We start from the raw sequence: 8,644 nt of genomic DNA, 5'->3' as shown, positions 1-8,644 counted from the left end.
TTCCTAGCTTCGTCCATGATTCTCAAGGACGCGGCTCAAATTATGTTCAACTTCATTAGCCTTCATGGTATCACCTGGAGAGCTTGGGATGCCCTAGAACGATTTTTCTTTGGTGTCGGTGCATGGCCACCTCTCTCCACAATCACCACATCCCCACATTGTTGGCGAGCTCTATCTAACAACGCTAACTATGTTCTTGAAAGAAAAAAAAACGCTAACTAGTCTGCTCAGGTATCCCCCTTGCCCTCAACTCCACTGTCAACGCTCATGCAATTGGCGGCTCCATCTTGGAGCATCGACGAGCTCACTGTCACCGAAGATATCACGTAGTAGAAGAAGAAGATGGGCAAAAGGACGAGCACAAAACAAGAAGCAAATCTGTTGGCTACAGATCTCTGTGATTTGTAGGAACAAATCACCTTTTTTTTGCTAAATACTCCCTTCTCCCAAAAATATAAGGTGCACATGATTTTATTTTTGGTCTTCATCGCATAATTTTGACTATGATTTTCACCTATTGTATGCATACAAAATTGGTATAAAGACATATGAAATACAAACTTTTTGTACGACAAACACGACAATATCATTTATACATGTTTAATCCATGTACATTAATATATACTAGAAAATTGGCCTTGCATTGCAACGGAAGAAAAATCGCAGCTCCCATGGAGTTAGGTGTGCATGAGTTTTTCTTCTTGACTATACCAAATTTGACACTGTAGATATACGTCTTACCTGAGATTTGTGCTGACTCTGGCTCCGCTACTACATGCTCCTACCGCAATAAGCACGACTCAAGATCCATCCACAGGTCCACACTATGTATTTCAGCATAGCGCCTCACTTGTGTTGTTGCATATCCTCCTTCCCGCACTAATCAACCATGATCGCGTGTGGTCAATCCCAAGGTGATGATCTCGGCCACCGCATGACACACTTGTCATTGGACCACGTCATCACAAGCGGATGCTTAATACTTTTGACACTAATCTCATCGAGCTGGACGTGATGGCCGCCCTTTCGGAGTTACAACCTACACCTGGTCTATACACCACCCCTCATACCACCACTCACTTTAAGTTGTACATTTATTTTCCAAATACGTCAACATTCTTTTCAAAACACATAAACACTTTTTAAATCACATGGGATTTTAGAGCATAAATACTTTTTAAATTATGTTAAGCACGTGACTACTATTTAGAATTACATGAACATTTTTTAAAAGAAGGGTGGATATTTGACATTATATGGACATTATTTAAACAGGTGAACACATTTCTTAAAACTACACAAACATTTTAAGATGCATCTTTTTGTTAAATTACATACTTTTTTTCAATCATGGGTGACATGGGAGGGGGGGGGTAAATCTTGCCAACTTCAAGAGTAGACGGACGGGCATAAACTTACCTTCATTTTAGGGCATCTCCAACAGTTGTAAGATATGTGTTGGTAAATTTGCCACCTAGGACATAGTGATGATGTGGCATGTATTAAATGTGGAGAGAGAGCAAAGTTGTACGTAGATTAACCAACAACCTTTGCACAAGCTCCAAGGTTTATTTTTTCACCATCTATTGAATAGCTTACATACAACCCATTGGAGTAGTTGTATGATAGCTTGTTGGTTGATGACATGGACACTTTACCAACAAGACTTACATACAATCTGTTGGAGATGCCCTTATTAGTAGGTATAGACTAGCTAATGGTCAAAGTCATGCATTAAAGGCTGTGTAAAGTCAAGTGGGTCTTACATTTTGGGAAGGAGTGAGCAGGAACATATCATCTTTTTTTTTGAGGAAAAACTTTCAATCTATTCATCAAATATGATGATAGTACAAAAAATGCAATAAATAACAAAAATTACATCCATGTATGTAGACCACACATAGTAACGACTACAATTACTTGAGTGAACAAAGAACGCAATAAATAACAAAAATTACATCCATGTCTGTAGACCACACATAGTGACGACTACAATTACTTGAGTGAGCCGAAGGCGTGCCTCTGTCATCACCCCTTCCTCATAAAAGCCGAGCAAATCTTGTTGTAGTAGACTGTTAGAAACTCGTCGTGCTAAGGCTGCGAAGAATCAGCTTACCAGAACACCAACCGTGGCCAATGAAGAGAAGCATAGAATGGAAGGATCCAATCCGTAGACACACGAACGCATACGAACGAAAACCGGATCCACAACGGCGACCAAATCCCAAAAAATCAGCCAGAGACACACCTCCAAATGCCCTCGGATGACGCAAGATGCACCACCAGGACAGAGACTAGGTGAGGAAAATTTTATCCCATCTTCAGAGAGCCGATGTTGCCTTGCCTTCTTGAGCAAGACGGAAGCCCTGGTCAAATTATACAAAAAACGTCTACGAACGAAGCAGGAGTCCTCTCACCAATAAGGACCGGATCCATCATGCCTCCATGACCCTAAGGGTACGTGAGACAAGGCAGATCTACGACGGCGCCGGCGGAAGGGCGGGAAACCCTAGACGCGTGATTCTGTCGTTGGGAGGAGAAAACCATTTCGTTTGTTAGGAACAAATTAATCACCTAACCAGTGATAGTCAGCAAGTGTCAACAAACAATAAATAGACCACCGCATGCAAGTCGTCTTCATCCTAATTAATAATTATCTTTGTTTCTCTTACTTTCATGTCTGAAAACTACGTGAGCGGATCTGCAGATCGACGTAATTTGGTGTAGTGTAACCGCTTGCGGGTCACTTCATCCGGTTCTAGAAGGATGCAAAGGCGAAAGTTACCGCTCGGGGGTGAAAAATCACATGATACCGCTTGGCGGTCTCTTCATCCGGAAAGTAAAAAGAAAAAAAAAGAAAAACGAAAGAGACGCATCCAGAGGAAAATAACAGCCGCACGCCGAGGTGAATGCGCAGCAGAACACAACCACACGGCCGGCACGCGCGCGCAAACAATCGGTGCTACTACTATACGTACGTAGGTACAAGCCGGCTCGATCGACCTGTTCCCATCGCTCGTAGTATCACGTACGTGCGTGCCTTGAGAAGGCGATCAACCGTGCAATCATGCCATCCCAGTACACATGCTGAAAGGCTATAAGGGGCCCTAGCTTCCTAAAGCCACTAGCGGCGTGCAGGAGAACCCGGCAACCCGCACTTCCCACTCCACGCCAGGAAAACAAAGGCGAAATTATGCGCCAAAAGCATATGCATAATCGTGTTCTTTCTGTGCATGTGTCCGGATATACGTCGTATTTTAACCTAACCATTGGCTTGTGGAACACATTTGCTAACGACAAGGAGAACAGTACAGATATGGATGGTTTAGTCCGGCCCTCTGCAAATGCGTTGTCGATCACGAGGGTGGCAGAGATCGCTGCACACGACAGTAGACGATACGAATCTACATAGTTAAGTGTGCGTGTACTAGTTAGTAGCAGTACCCTCTGCTTAGTGTGGCTTCAAGGGTAGTGCCAAATGATGGCAGGTACTATAGTTTATGAGAGAGAGGGAGAGAGAGAGCGCTAGGGCTACAACCGCATGGATAGTGACGTAGCGGTGCTGGCTAACGTGCGTTGGAGAAAGCATGCAGGTTAGCGTAGCACGGAGACCACCCGTGCGCACGGCCGTGGACGTTTGGTGGCCTATCAGGCTCGGGGGTTTAGCTTCCAACTTGCTCCATCCATCGATGCTTGATCAGAGCTTAGCCTCCTGATGGCATGTAACGGTTGTGCCGCTTGCAAGTCTGCAACTGCATGCATGGACGGTACCCATTTACCCACATAACCGTGCACCGTTATCATTGGGCATGCAGCATGTACCCATGGCGCCATTAATCACACTACCGTGTCTCGGCTAGCTTTGGCTTCAAGGAAGAATGTGAGAGTGACTAATGTGAGGTGGTTAATGACTCGGTGATGTTTTGGAACGCCAAGAGTTTGTCTCGACCTGTTGAATTTAGAATATATTTTTTTAGAAGAGAATTTAGATTAGAGATTGTTTTTGGTTAGCTTGCATATGACTCGTCTAACTGCCAATGCATAGTCGTTAGTTGTCTAGATGAAGAATACACTATATAGCTAGCTTATCGTGAACGCGCACTTCCATTGCCGCTTTGCCAGGCAGACCGGTCTGTGTGTGCATGAGTGAAATTGAAGACATTTCATGTAACACTCATGTTGGATTCGTGTGATGATCTACGACGTATATGTACTGCATTTGGAACGATGCTTCTTGTCCAATTCTTCTGCCCAGTACGTCGAGGTAGCCAGACTTTCCCTTTCAGTCGAGCTGCATGAGAGTGTAGTACAAGACAAACCGGATGTTTTCACTTTTCACCCACAAGAAAAAAAAGTAAAAAAGAAAATCTCGGCACAAAAAGGGTCAGACAGTAACGTAATATGTTGACAACTTGTATCCCCTCCCTTTTGCGCCCTGCTCATTTCTTCAAAGGAACTCCAATCTCGGTACTAGAACGCACGTCCAATATATATGTAATATATATTCCCCATAGCGCTAGCTGGTTGACGTTGATTATTTCATTCAGACAGGCTCGAGACAAACTGAAACTAGTGGACAGAGAAAGGAAGCACAACGAACTACATAGCATTATTATGGCTTATAAAACTTGTTACCGACACTAGCTACGCACGACTACGTGGTACATAAGCGGATCCATCGGTTGCATGACATGTAAAAGGAATCGATGGACCGATCGATGGCCCAGCCGATTACTAAATTATTAGCACAAGTGCATGTCTCTATTGTGGGGTAAAATTAAAGATGATGCAGCCGGATTCTATTCTCTGCTAGCTAGCTACCTGAGAGCCTGACCTTGACATGCCTCCTCTAGAAAGGAAAGTGAAAGGGAGCAAAGAGGAGAGGGGTGCATCATGGTGGCTCCTCTTTGAAGTTATGCAACCCCGAAGCTAGCTACTAAGTGGCCGCATTACACATCACATTACGCACACACGGCTCGATCGCCACCGTCACACGCACGCACACGTCCCACCCACGCCTGGCTAGTTTATTCGCCGCTCCGGGCAGCCTAGCTAGCTAGCTCGCTTGCTCGCTCCGGTGCTCCGGTACGTACGTGAGGTCGCGCCGGTGCTGCCACTATACTATACTGCTGTTGCCCGCTCGATGGCCGGTACTACTAGGACTTGGAGGAGGCCGTTGCCATCAGAAAAAGATGGCGTGATGTGCACTTGGCTTGCATGAATAACCTGCATGATTGAGCCGTGTTCGCTGGCTACAACGGAAAAGCGCCCTGCATGCTCGACCCATGCAAACCAACCCGGTGCACTAATTAATTTCCCCCACCTAATCTGGCCTGCCTTTTCCATTGGGAGCCCGGGCCAGGACACTACGGGCAGTACTGTTCCTTTCAGCTCCTCTTTCTTGCTCTCACGCCACACTGATATGATAGGATGGATCAGAGCTAATGCTAACTCGCTGGCTATGTATGTAGGCTATACGTAGTAGTACCAGCAACAAGCCACGGACACTCGGCCAAGCAACGTAGCTAACCGGTGGTACTGTCCTGTTTCTCCCTGAGACGGACTTGTCTGGGTTGCAGGAAAGTTCTCTTGGTACTGGACTACTGTTTCAGCACGAGGAGTGCCCCTACTATCTATACGGCGTGCAATTTGCTGGTTTTATCTTGTTCTTCGGAAGAAGTTTGATAGTAGATTCGTTTGTTTTTCCTTCCCTGGATTCAACGACAATTTTTTCGATCGTAGGAATAGCATCGTATTCTTGTGCACGACGAGTCAAATACTGACTAATTACTCAGGCGACCGATTGCAGGTTTGGAAGCTCGAATCTTATTCTCAGCGGCCGCGAATTGGCAGACACAATATCGAGAAAGTATCCGATGGAAATCAAGTTTCGGGGGAAACCGGTGAAAACAAAATGAAAGCCATGTTTCAAAAATTCTGACATAAATACAGTGTGCTGGCGAGATGACATTCTACAAAGTTGTGAAATTACAGTTTCACTCCGTTTCAAAAATAGATTGCGGTTTCACTTGAGAGCTACTCCCTCCGTCTCTTATATTATCGGACGGAGGGAGTAGCTAGTATGAAAAAGCCAAATTCAGCAACCAAAAAGGTGGAAGGTTCGACAAATTGAAATTACTAAAACTGGTGCTGGATTTGTTTTTTTTTTCTAGCTCCCAGTGAAATTAAATTTGAAAATTGTCATGTTTGTAAAACACGTGAAACATGTGACAATGTGTTTTTGTTAGAATCTTATAAACATTTGAAACACGAGCTCTACATGTTTTCATAGGATATTTTCTCCACAATATGTATATTACTACCAAATACATTCTTGTTCTGCGTGCGTGTCACAACAATAGACATAATTGACAAAGGGTGAATTTTATTAACTTACAATGAGGCATCAAGTCGATACAAACACAATGAGTACACATTTGGCATTTGCATAACTAGGATGCACACATCCAAGACGCAACACGCAAGATATAATGCAAATGTAACTTTGTTGTAATCCTTATTGGTGAAGCAATAATTTGTGTATGTACTCCGTACTCACTGGACGGTCAACTCTAGCAGAGTCCAGTATGCACCTCTTCTTAAGGTGCCACTTCACCCTTTGCCTTTGGAACTTGGCAAACGAGTGACTTCACCTCAAGAACATTGACACATTCACTTGGCATCTTGAACGATCCATCAAAGATTGGTGGGTCAATTTTTCTGACATCAACACCCCCAATAGAATAGCCATGACATCTCTCACAATGCTCATTAGTTGGACTAATTGTAATTTCACGACCAACTCCGCTTGTTTTCAACCCCATATGTGATCTGAACTTCAAAAATCACCTCCCACAAGGATAAAACTGTTGGAAATATGCCCTAGAGGCAATAATAAAAGGATTATTATTATATTTCCTTGTTCATGATAATTGTCTTTTATTCATGCTATAATTGTGTTATCCGGAAATCGTAATACATGTGTGAATACTTAGACACCAACATGTCCCTAGTAAGCCTCTAGTTGACTAGCTCGTTGATCAACAGATAGTCATGGTTTCCTGACTATGGACATTGGATGTCATTGATAACGAGATCACATCATTAGGAGAATGATGTGATGGATAAGACCCAATCCTAAACATAGCACAAGATCGTATAGTTCGTTTGCTAGAGTTTTCCAATGTCAAGTATCTTTTCCTTAGACCATGAGATCGTGTAACTCCCGGATACCGTAGGAGTGCTTTGGGTGTACCAAACGTCACAACGTAACTGGGTGAATATAAAGGTATACTACGGGTATCTCCAAAAGTGTCTGTTGGGTTGACACGGATCAAGACTGGGATTTGTCACTCCGTATGACGGAGAGGTATCTCTGGGCCCACTCGGTAATGCATCATCATAATGAGCTCAAAGTGACCAAGTGTCTGGTCACGGGATCATGCATTACGGTACAAGTAAAGTGACTTGCCAGTAACGAGATTGAACGAGGTATTGGGATACCGACGATCGAATCTCGGGCAAGTAACATACCGATTGACAAAGGGAATTGTATACGGGGTTGCTTGAATCCTCGGCATCATGGTTCATCCGATGAGATCATCGAGGAGCATGTGGGAGCCAACATGGGTATCCAGATCCAGCTGTTGGTTATTGACCGGAGAGCCTTCTCAGTCATGTCTACATGTCTCCCGAATCCGTAGGGTCTACACACTTAAGGTTCGGTGACGCTAGGGTTGTAAGGAAGACTTGTATGTGATTACCGAATGTTGTTCGGAGTCCCGGATGAGATCCCGGACGTCACGAGGAGTTCCGAAATGGTCCGGAGGTAAAGATTTATATATGGGAAGTTGTCATACGGTCGCCGGAAAGGTTCGGGGGCATATCGGTATTGTACCGGGGCCACCGGAGGGGTTCCGGGGGTCCACCGGGAGGGGCCACCTCTCCCGGAGGGCCTTATGGGCTGTATGGGGAAGGGATCCAGCCCAAAGTGGGCTGGGGCGCCACTTTCCCCTAGGGCCCATGCGCCTAGGGTGGGGGAAACCCTGAGGGGGGCGCCCCCCTTGCTTGGGGGGCAAGCCCCCTCCCCTTGGCCGTCGCCCCCCCCCCCCCCTAGGAGATTGCATCGCCTAGGGCCGGCGCCCCCCCTAGGCCCCCTATATATAGTGGGGGGAGGAAGGGCCTCACACCCACGCCTTTGGTGCCTCCCTCTCCCTCTCCAACACCTCCTCTTCCTCCATAGAGCTTGGCGAAGCCCTGCCGGAGTACTGCAGCTCCATCACCACCACGCCGTCGTGCTGCTGCTGGAGCCATATTCCTCAACCTCTCCTTCCCCTTGCTGGATCAAGAAGGAGGAGACGTCATGCTGACTGTACGTGTGTTGAACGCGGAGGTGCCGTCCGTTCGGTGCTAGGATCTCCGGTGATTTGGATCACGTCGAGTACGACTTCCTCATCCCCGTTCCTTGAACGCTTCCGCTCGCGATCTACAAAGGTATGTAGATGCATCCGATCACTCGTTGCTAGATGAACTCATAGATGGATCTTGGTGAAACCGTAGGAAATTTTTTTGTTTTCTGCAACGTTCCCCTACAGTGGCATCATGAGCTAGGTCTATGCGTAGTTCTCTTTGCACGAGTAGAACA

Source organism: Triticum urartu, chromosome 3A, assembly GCF_056163025.1.
Source record: "Triticum urartu cultivar PI428250 chromosome 3A, HENAU_Tu73, whole genome shotgun sequence".
In the NCBI taxonomy this organism is placed as follows: Eukaryota; Viridiplantae; Streptophyta; class Magnoliopsida; order Poales; family Poaceae; genus Triticum; species Triticum urartu.
The sequence above is the reverse complement of the archived record's forward strand: the minus strand, read 5'-3'. Positions refer to the sequence as shown.